An 11624-nucleotide genomic window follows, 5' to 3' on the forward strand; every position below is an offset into this window, starting at 1 on the left:
GATTTGCTAACTGACTTTGTTTGACCCGACAGATGATCCTTTTTCTTATCCGACGGATGTTCCTCATCATCTGCCGACTCAACATATGTCAAGTTACCATCTTTCAGATTAGAATCCAGTTTCTCCTTACTCTTTTTCCAGGCTGAATCACAAAAAAATTCTATACCTTGAACTTTAGTAATTTGAGCATGGAAATCTCTAGATGATTTACATGCCTTAATTACTTCCTGTTCTCGTTCAAGTTACTTTCTTAAAATCTCTTCTTTCTTTAAGGATTCAGTTAGTTCATCTTTAGCAATCTTGCATTCAATTCTCAATTTTTCAAATTCAATAAATTGAAACTCTAGCACATTATTCCTCTCACTTAAAAACATATTGTTTTCTTTGATCTTGGCATTTTCCTTAGTGAGGGATTTAAGAGTAACACATAAATGATATAGTTCAGTAGACATGTCATTGATGACATCATTGCACTCAGATTTAGTTAAGTGTTCTATGTTAGTAGTGATTACCTGATTACTTGATGAACTTGTTTCTGTTTCATCTGATTTGGTCATTAGGGCTAGATTGATATAGTTTATTTATTCATCTTCATCCAATCCATCTGCAGCCCAGTCATTCTCCTGTGTAATGAAAGCCTTTTCCTTTTGCTTGAGCAGCTCAAAATATTTTTGCTTATAATCAACAGGCTCAAACTTCTTCTTGCTAGAATTAGACTTTCTACACTCACTTGCAAAATGACCAGCTAAGCCACATTTGAAACACTTGAATTCAGATTTATCCACCATGTTTCCGTTTGGCTTAACAACTCCAAAATTCTTCTTATATTTGAGCTTGGAAAATCTTCTGGATAAGAATGCTAGATGTTCATCTATAACATCCATATTATCTTGGCTTAACTGTTCTTCATTTTCAGCTACCTGCCCTTTACCTTTGCTCTCACAAACCCTTGAGTTTGATGCAGATTCAACAGTTTCTATATTCATCTTTTTCTCCTTCTCTAACTCAGCAACTAGTGCAATGGATCCTCCCTTCTTCCTTCCCTTCTCCATCTTTTCATCTTGCTCTATTTCAAACTTATAGGTTTTCAGGATGCCATACAGTCTTTCCAATGTGAACTCCTTGTAATCTTGTGAATTTCTCAATGGGACTGTCATTGGCTTCCACTCTTTTGGGATAGATCTAAGGAACTTGAGGTTAGAGTCTTTTGTTTGATAGACCTTTCCATGCAGTTTTAGAGCATTCAGTAGTTTCTGAAACTTACTGAATATATCAGTGAGTGATTCATTTTCTTCACAGTGAAAGTGCTCATATTGCTGAATCAATTGCTGCATTTTGTTATCCCTTACTTGCCCAGTACCATCACAAATAATCTGTATTGTGTCCCAAACCTCTTTGGTTTTTTTACAGTCAATGATGTTGTCAAACATATCACCGTCAACACCATTGAATAATATGTTCATGGCCTTTTTATCTTTCCTGACTTGTTCAATGTCAGGATCAGACCATTCATGCCTAGGTTTTGGAACTGATGGTTCATTTCTTGTAGCAGCTCTCATAGGACATGGGGACCTCTTTCAATGTAATCCACATAAGCTTCATCTTGAGAAAAAAGATGTAGGTGCATCTTCACCTTCCAGTGGTGATAGTTGTCTTTGTCCAGAAATGGAATTTTCACTCCAACATCCTTTTTGTTCATCTTGTTGATTGTTGTGATTTTTACACTCTTTGTACTTCAAGAGCTTGCTCTGATACCAATTGTTATTCCCAACAAGAATTACAGAAAGGGGGTTGAATGTAATTCTGGTTCCTTTTTCAGATTTTAAGAATGTCCTAACTTAATATATATAACACTGTTTGATTTGATCCTTATTTCTCTTGAAAAATAAACTTTCTTTGTTACTTTGTTCTACTTGCTACTCTTGGTTTATATATATCACCAAGTTACATGATAATAAGACAAGATACTAAAAAAAATGAATATAGTCTAATATTATGCTGCTATATTACTCCATCCAGCATCTTTGAATGTCTTCACATTTGCATGGAAATATTAATGCTTCTTTGTTCTCTAACACCTGTAATTAGGATGCCACATTCCATTTGCAAACACCCGACGCATGTGACTGAGTTGTCACTGTCAACTGCTAATTTGAATATTGTCATCCGTCGGGATTATGTTGATCATCCGTCGGGAGCTTTGTTGAATATCTGTCGGGAGTCTTTGTAGATTATCCGCCGGGAGTCTTTCTGTCACTTGACTTCATTTCACTTATACAGAATTATAAGACATCTCATATTTACAATTAGTCAACCTATTTTGTAATCAATCTAGTAGTCAACATGACTTGGAGAATCCTACAGAATCTATTAGACTAAAATATTGTTGTTTGCAGAAATGCGCTGCAATACTTATTGTTACATAAGCTACACTCTCGATGGATATTCAGTTATCATCTGTCGGGACTATAAAGATCATCCGTCGAGACTATAATAAAACATCCGTCGAGACCTACAACTTCACTAAGTTAAATCTACTAAGGTGTTTTGTTTAACTTATCATCAAGTTCACAATATATTCCTAACAAGATGCCAATTTTCCAACTAGTTTTTGGGAAGAAGCTGTAAATACTGCATGATATACACAAAACAGATACCTGATCAACATAAACCTTGGAAAACCACCTTACTCAATTTTATCAAAAAAAATCCTACTGTGAAACATCTGCATGTGTTTGGAAGCAAATGCTTTGTGCTAAAAGACAACTCTGAATATGTTGGAAAATTTGTCTCTAAAATTTTTGAAGCTATTTTATGGAATATTCATTGGAAAGAACTGCCTACAGAGTTTATGTGCTTGAGCAAAAGAAAATTATGGAAAGCACTAATATGACCTTTGATGATGAAAAATGTCCAGACTTGAAATGCCTTGATGAAAATGAAGCTAAAGCCCTAAAATTTAAAAATCTAAACATTAACATTGATTCTAAGGATGATGCTAAGATCAACACAGTCAACATAATGGAGGAAGAAATAAATGAACCAGTGAACCATGAAAAGGCGGACTCTTCTCAAAGCACAAGCTCACCTGAATTTGATGGCAAAAACTCAAGGGGAGAAAGAGATGGCATTTCTGCAAGTCATGACAGCAGTGAAGAAAATCCAGGCAACTCTATTCAACAAGATCATACCAGAAAATAGGATAGGAGTCCCACAAGAGATGCAATAATTATTGATCCAAGTGCTGGAGTGAGGACTAGGAGTGCAACTGTAAATGAATGCTTGCATGCATGCTTTCTTTCATAAATGGAGCCTAAGAAAATTGAGGAAGCTCTACTTGATCCTGATTGGATAACTGTCATGCAGGAAGAGCTAAATCAATTTAAGAGAAATCAAGTTTGGAAATTGGTTCTTGCACCAAAGAATAAAAGCATCATTGGAACAAAGTGGGTGTATAGGAACAAAATGGATGAAAATGGAATTGTGACAAGAAACAAAGCAAGACTGGTTGCCAAAGGCTATTCACAAGAAGAAGGAATTGATTATGATAAAACTTTTGCTCTAGTTGAACGACTTGAAGCAATAAGAATCTTTCTTGCATTTGCTGCACATTCAAATTTCAAGGTGTATCAAATAGATGTGAAGAGTGCATTTCTTAATGGTGAATTGGAAGAATAAGTCTATGTGCAACAACCAACTGGATTGAAGATCCAGAATTTCCATATTTTGTTTTCCAATTGTTAAAGGCCCTTTATGTATAGAAGCAAGCACCTAGAGCATGGTATGACACACTGTTAGAATTCTTATTCAAACATTGATTTACAAGATGTACAATTGATAAGACTCTATTCTACAAGCAACATGGTGGTGATGTTATCCTAGTTCAAATCGATGTGGATGATATCATTTTTGTTTCTGCAAATGAAAAGCTATGTCAAAGATTTTCTTAATTCATGTAGAGTGAGTACGAGATGAGAATGATGGGAGAATTAAGTTACTTTATTGGCCTTCAAGTTAGACAAAGAAATGATGGAATTTTTATTAGTCAAACCAAGTATGTCAAAGATTCATTGAAGAAATTGGGAATGGTTCATTGTTCACCTGCATCGACACCTAAGTCTACAGCTACTAAGTTGGATGAAGATAAGAAATGAAAGAGTGTAGACATTTCAGGTTATAGATAAATAATTGGATCTTTGATGTACTTAACTTCTAGTAGACCAGACATGATATTGGCAACATGTCTGTGTGCAAGATTTCAGGGAAATCCCAAAGAATCACATTTGATGGTTGTCAAAAGGATTTTCAGATACTTGAAGAGGACACCAAATTGGGATTGTGGTATCCTAAGGGAAATGGTTTTGAAGCTGCTGGATACACAGAAACAGATTTTGTTGGATGCATGGCAGACATGAAGAGTACAATTGGAAGCTGTCAATTTATTGGTCAAAGACTTGGATCCTGGTATAGTAAGAAATAACAATTTGTGTCAACTTCCACAACTGAGGGTGAATACATAGCTGCTGAGAGTTGTTGTGCTTAAGTGTTTTGGATTAGAAAATATTAATGGACTATGGGATAGTGTAACACAAAATTCCAATCACGTGTGACAATACTAGTGCCATCTCTACCGTTTCTAATCCAGTTAATCATTCTAGAACTAAGCACATTAATGTAAGGTACCATTTTTTAGAAAATATGCTGCAAATGATACCATTGAGCTTATTTATGTTCCAACAGAAAAACAATTAGCTGAAAGTTTTACTAAACCTTTGGATAAAGCAACTTTCACTAGACTTGTTGGTGAAATTGGTATGTTAAATTCTTCATTCTAAAGGAAAGAATTCAAGTAATATATTGCAGCAAATTAATTTCTAATAAATAAAAATTAATTTGATTTAATTAGAAATTAACTGGAATATGATATATAAATATTTCAGAATTCTCTGTATAATTATTTTTCATATTTTTCTTTAATTCTAACTTGGATTTTTCAAATTCTAAGAAAAACTGTATAATTCTTGATCCACATTTTTAATATGTGAAAGTAATATAAGATAAGACTAAAAAAGATCAAAGGTATGTAGAGAACTGAGTTCTCGATAAGTCTAAATGACTTCTCGACAAGTCATTTTTGAGACTTCTCGATAAGTCTTTTTCATGACTTCTCGAAGGACTTCTCGACAAGCCTCATTATGACTTCTCGATAAGTGTTGTAGAGATCTCGATATATGTTTATACATGGAGTTCTCTACAAGTATAAATTTTAGACTTCTCGCTAACTTAGAACTATAATAATTTAATTCAATAAATTATTTTAGTAAAATATTTTTGATACACAATCATTCTAATTTTAAATTGATTTATTTAACATAAACTGGAATAATTCAGTCCAATTAGGACAAACTGGGTATTTATTCTACATCTCGATAAGTCACTATCTAGTTCTCGATAAGGGTTAGGATAATGACATCTCAACATGAGTTTTCTAATTCACGTGACTTCTTGATAAGCAAATATCAGCCATTTATTCCTATTTCTCGACAAGTCACATCTCTAAGCCTATAAATACTTAGACATCTCGACATAACCCCTCTTTATGCTTTCGAGATCTCAATTAACCCAGCTTTTACAAATCTTCACCATTCTCTCTCGTTTCAAACTCTTTCTTTCTCAAATCTCTTACCCATTCAAACGCAAACACTTACAATGGCTGCTAACAATGTTAGAGATGTTATCCCAAAGGATGGTACCAACTACTTGGAATTTACAGATGTAAATCAAGCTCCTGACAGTTTCAAATATTTTTTCTGAATCTTATCATGTAGGAGCTTTAACTGCTAATCATGTTCACTATCTGCACATGCTCAATGAATTTTGGAACTCAGCGGTGGTGAATAGTGTTATGCATGAGAACCATGAAGTTTCCTTGGTTGTGAATTGCTCAATTCAGGGAAGATAGGTGGAGTTTGATGCCAATAATGTCAACAAGGCTTTGTGTATTGCTACAGATGGCATGGTGAAGGTACCAACAACACAAAAGCTGGCTGAGTTTATGGATTTCATAAATTATAATGAGAAGATCAACTTTTCCAGTCTCAACAAGAAGCATCTAAAGTGGGAATGGTCCTTTATGTTTGATTCCATTATAAGAGCCTTCACATGCAAGAAGACTGGGTATGAAAATATATCCAGTGTTGTATAGAAGCTGGTGTTCTCCATGGCCTACAACAAGTCCATCAATGTTGGCCTATTGATCCTGGAAGAACTCGACACCGGGCTCACAATGCCACCGTTAAGTAGAGGTAAGGAAATTTTCTTTCCTAGATTCATAATTTCTACTTTAAACTATAAAGTTGCAGACATTCATCTGATTAATGGAATTGATAGGAGTACAATAGGCAATTGTAAACAGGTGTCCAAAATATTATTTAGGTCACTCATTACAAAGAATCAGTAGAATGTAGCCTTAAATGTCACTAACTTTATGTTGGAGAGATTTAGGAGCTACCCTTATCCTGAAGTAACCCCAATTTTTTAAAATTTTTGAACCCTGACAAATAGTAACTTTTGCTAATTTTGCTGACTGAGTAAAATTATCAGACCACCCTATATTGGATTTCTGTTATGAAAATTTTGAGTCCATATAAATGTTCCATAATATAAATAAGTATATTTAAAGGTAGACATGGCACGTTCCGTGTCGTGTACAAATGTTCCGTTATTTTCATATTTTCATGTACCAAACCTTAAACCCGAACCCGATCCAGATTTACATTCGTGTACCAATTTGATAACACTAATACGGAACTAATATATTCGTGTTTACCCGCTTTAGTACACTAAAGTACACGGATTATATACAAAAATATTAATTATTAAAAAAATAATAGATAATAAAATGGTAAAGTACCCACTCACGGAATCAAGGAATAGTAAAATATATTTTAGTATTTACAATTATATATATGTTATTTAGAATAGGTAAAATTCACATTTGGTGTATAATATATATATATATTTATATTATATATTTTTGAAAATTTAATTATTTATATATTCCGTGTACTTTCGTTTCGTGTCGTGTACTTATATCAGAAACCCAAACCTGACACTAATTATATTCGTGTTCGTGTACTTTCATTTTTATGTACCAAATTTTCGAATCCAAACACTAATTGTTCGTGTCATTTCGTACCATGTTCACGTGTCGTATACCAGTATTTTCAGGTCTATGTAAAGGTCGTCAGAATTCAAATTCGGACACTTTGATTTTTCCTGAAAATCCACCAGACACCGAAGGAATTAAATATATGATAATAAGATTAAAGGAATTAAATTCAAGGATTATAGAAGATGATCATTAAAGGAATAAAAGATATTAAGAAGGGCTTAGGGGAACCCAAATGATAAGATTCCAGATATGATCCCTCAAACAATCAACGAGAATGAGAGTTAAGCGAACCATAAAATAAATAAATGACCAAGGGGCTAGCACATTCAAGTAGAATGGGAAGGAAGCTTCCAATAGAATCTAAAGCATTTGCATGAAAGTGAAGACACCCTCACACCACATGAAGTGGACATGTGGCAAAAAAGTGATGCAAGCAATGACATAATCACTTTTTAAAAGCTAAATCAAGATATTTTAGCAAGTATTAATCTCCACCAAGTATTCATTTAATAAAAATTAAGATCAAAAGCAACAAGATCATACCCCCCCCCCCATTTTTGAAGAAAGAAAAGCTTGAAGAAAGGAAGAAGAAGATGGAGTGATAGACTACTCATTTCTTTACCGAATCTTGCATACTTACACTTAAAACGAAGCTAGGAGCAAGAGCTATTCATCAATGGTATAAAATCTATTCCCCGCTCAATCTTTATTGTTCATTTATAGAGTTAAATATCTGGATGAATAGTATTTTTTAGAGTTCAATTGGTTGGAACTTGGTTATTACTACATGTAGGTGTTGTATATAACATGGATTAATTTTGTAATTGATTAGATGAATTGTTTGAAGTGATTTGAAGTTAAGCCACGGTTTTCTTGAATATTCAAGGAGAATTTGGCTGAGTAGATGGAGTATAAGGTGGATGGTGAGTTGATGGGTTGGTTTTGATGTAGTTTAAAAACTGGAAATTGTTAAGCTATAGCTGTCGTAATGGTCATTTTTCTAGAGACTATTTTTGTATGTAACTTTTGGACCCGAACACCCACTTCTAAAAACTAACCGCTTCCATGTTTAGATAGGTCATGATTTAAGCTTCATTTTAATATGTGGTTCGCTTTGATCAGATGTACGGTTTAGGAGAAATGACCGTTTTAAGTAACAACATTTCACAAATGAACCGTTACCCCTCGAGTAACTTTGAGACCATGTTTAAGGCCTCTAAAAGACTTATTGAAACACGAAACATTTATGTAAAGTTGATTAGGCAGTTAATAAAGTCCTCGCAAAGGATTCTCCTTAAAATGTTTAATGGTCAATTTTTATGAAAATGGTGGAGCAGAGGGTACTCGAGCGAGTAATGTAAATCCTTAAGCATAGAACGAGCATTAGGATATGCATGAGTAAATTTTAGTTTCTTAAGCAACCGAGGAATATTTCTGGCTTATGTTGTTGTTTATAGGTTATCGGACCAACCCAGGACCCTCGCAGTCGCAATTACAGTCGCATCAATGAGGCAAGACTTCTATTCTTTAACTGTTAACTTCTCGACTTTATGATATTTTTCATAATAAAGTGTTCATATGTGTGTGTGTATATATACATACACTAGATACGAGTTGAGAATTATTTCGAGGTATGAACGACTCCCCTAAGATATGTATGTATAAGGATTTGTGAATCCGTGGAATAGGGAAGACTAATTAAGTGAAGTGGATTCAAATGAACGAGAAAGTTAGTAGCTAATTATCTCTGTTTTCTTTATGTCGACCGGAAGTCGACCTTTCTTCTGACAGTAGTCATCTTAGTTCGAAGATTGTTCCTTCGAATATTACACGATTGTGTATTATTCCTTTCTTGGTTATCATATATTGAAGTATTTAATCTTATTAAATACCAGAAAGAGAATAACAAACAAGTTTATCACAACCTAAACACATAAAGATGATATAGTCATACTTTCATTATCTATCTATTGTTCGAACATTTTAGGAATAATGAAGGATTTAAGATGGACTTTGGTAAATAAAGATTAAACGATAATAATTAATTATTTAAATAAAATTATTTTATGTAGTTTAATTAATTTGAAATATTGGTTAAAGAATCTTAATTGGTATTCAAATGAAGGCTAAATTCTAAAAGTATTATTTTAAATCAGAGAGTAAGAGATTATTAAATATCTTATCAATTGTTTAGGCTTCCTAGTGAAATTGATAAATGTTATTTGATTAATAATATTCCTTAATGGATAATAATTAATGTGATGACTGTTGAGATAAATAATAGTAATAATGAGAATAAAGAGATAAAAATGATGTGATTGATATGGAAAAGATTGAGAGGTAATTGTGGAATGTGAAACATGGAATGTCATGAATGGAATAAAATGAAACTAAAGATTCTTTTATAATGCATAGGACTCAGTTAATGTAGGGATCATTGTCATGATGCCCTAGCAGATGCGACGAGATTGGTCAGCATACTATTAAAACTAGATTACGGTCGACATGAACGTCGGTACCGTGGATTGAGAATACAAGAAAGGCGGTACTTCTGCGTAAGTGGTCGTGTTTAGTCGGTCCAACCATTTTTATTTCTGGCCCATGTGCTTGCAAAGGATGTGATCAAGTTCGAAAAGTGTTCTTGTCCATCATAAGGTCAAGTTCGAAAAGTGTTCTTGCCTTGGTCAAGTTAGAAAAGTGTTCTTGTCCATCTACTAGTAGTAAAAAGGTTCCTCGGAAGGACATGATTGAAATGACTGATCATCATTTAATCATATCCAATTGGTTGAAAGTCCCAATCTCTCGGAAAAGAAATGTTAAAATGTTTTAAATTGAATTATCACAGATAAATAATGACAACAAACAGAATAAATAAATAGTCTTACGTCTAACAATAAATTGGATTGTTAAGATTGTTTGGTAATGGAACATCTTAAAACTGACGTTGATGGTTGAAAGAGGGAATGAGTAATTGTTATTTTTAAATTATAGTACAACTAAGTGCTGGATAATGATACATTAAAGATTGATTGAATGAAAAGTAAATCATGTAGTAACTTGAACTTCTGGAAAAATTATAAAATGGTTTGAGGTTTATAAAAGATGTTGAGGTTTAGGAACAATATAAAGGGTATAAAGGTTTGATTCTTTTCCCTGTTACTCCTTTTGAGGTATATTCTATTTTTATAAGTTGATAGTTATTGGTAGAACTTGTTGGGCATTATTTGTTCATTCTTGTTGTTTCATCTTCCAACCCCACACATAGCAATGTGGCCGTACCATCAACGAAGAGCAAGGAAGTCGGTGATACCTATTAGTTCATATGACTTGCTTGAGGTGAAGGATTAAGTTGGTAGGTGACTAGTTATCCTAACATGTTTTTTTTAAGTTAAATCCTATAAATTATTATAACCTTGGGTTAAGTCTATATTGGACCGGTGATTATACTTCATCTAGAAGTAATAATAAGTAGCATATCTAGAAGAGATATTTGGAAGAATGTAATAATTGTTGAATCACCATATTTTATGGTTCAATATTGTATCGATGCATTCTCTGAGACTATAACCTGTGTGTGTAAAAGGTAGGGGTCGAGATTGAGTAATTGTGTTGATGATAATTATAAAGAAAATGTTTGAAAAAGGATTTGTAAAGTTGATCGTGACAACCTAGATTCCTGACCCCAGATTTGGGGGTGTTACATATCCTATGCCTGAAATGAGAACCAGTGCAATATCTAGTTCAGTTATGGCTTCTGCACCTGTAGAAGTACAAGAACATGATAACCAACATGAACCTTCCACAACTGAAAACCTTTCTTCAAAACCATTAGCATCCAGGGAACAAACTACTTCATCCCCTCAACAGGGTGCAGGTAGTAAAAAGAAGTGAAAGTAAACACCATTGATTACTATTTCTGAGAGTGGTGAGGACCAAACGTTTATAGAGTCAAACCTGGTCAAAAATCCAAAGAAGTCTAAAAAGGTTGAGTTGACTAATCAAATAGCCACCTCTGCATCTTCTCAAAAGATGCAGTTGTAACAAAGGGGTTTTAACAGACTCTAGGGGAACCTTCTCAATAAGGTGTCACTATTCAATAAAGCAGTCTCCCCACTGCATCCTGTAAAGAGTCTGCACCACCTCTTGAGCACTCTCAAGAGGTTGAAAGAAGCAATTTGGATGGAACGCACACCGAAAGCACATCTTTTGAAACTTCCTCATCCCTTCAGGGGGAGTTTCCAAAATTTAACTCTGAAATTTCCAATCTTGTTTCTCAAATTTCTTCTTTTTTTAGTGAAAGGATAAAATCTACTTCTTAAGTCTTGCCAAAATTAAGTGACACAGTTCAAGAAACTGTGATCACTACTCAGACATAACATTTTGCTGGTGAGAGGCTACATTCTGAGGTAGACCTTTATGACACCAACACAAACATATGGGTTTCATCAGT

This window comes from Apium graveolens, chromosome 1 (assembly GCF_009905375.1).
Source record: "Apium graveolens cultivar Ventura chromosome 1, ASM990537v1, whole genome shotgun sequence".
Taxonomy (NCBI): Eukaryota; Viridiplantae; Streptophyta; class Magnoliopsida; order Apiales; family Apiaceae; genus Apium; species Apium graveolens.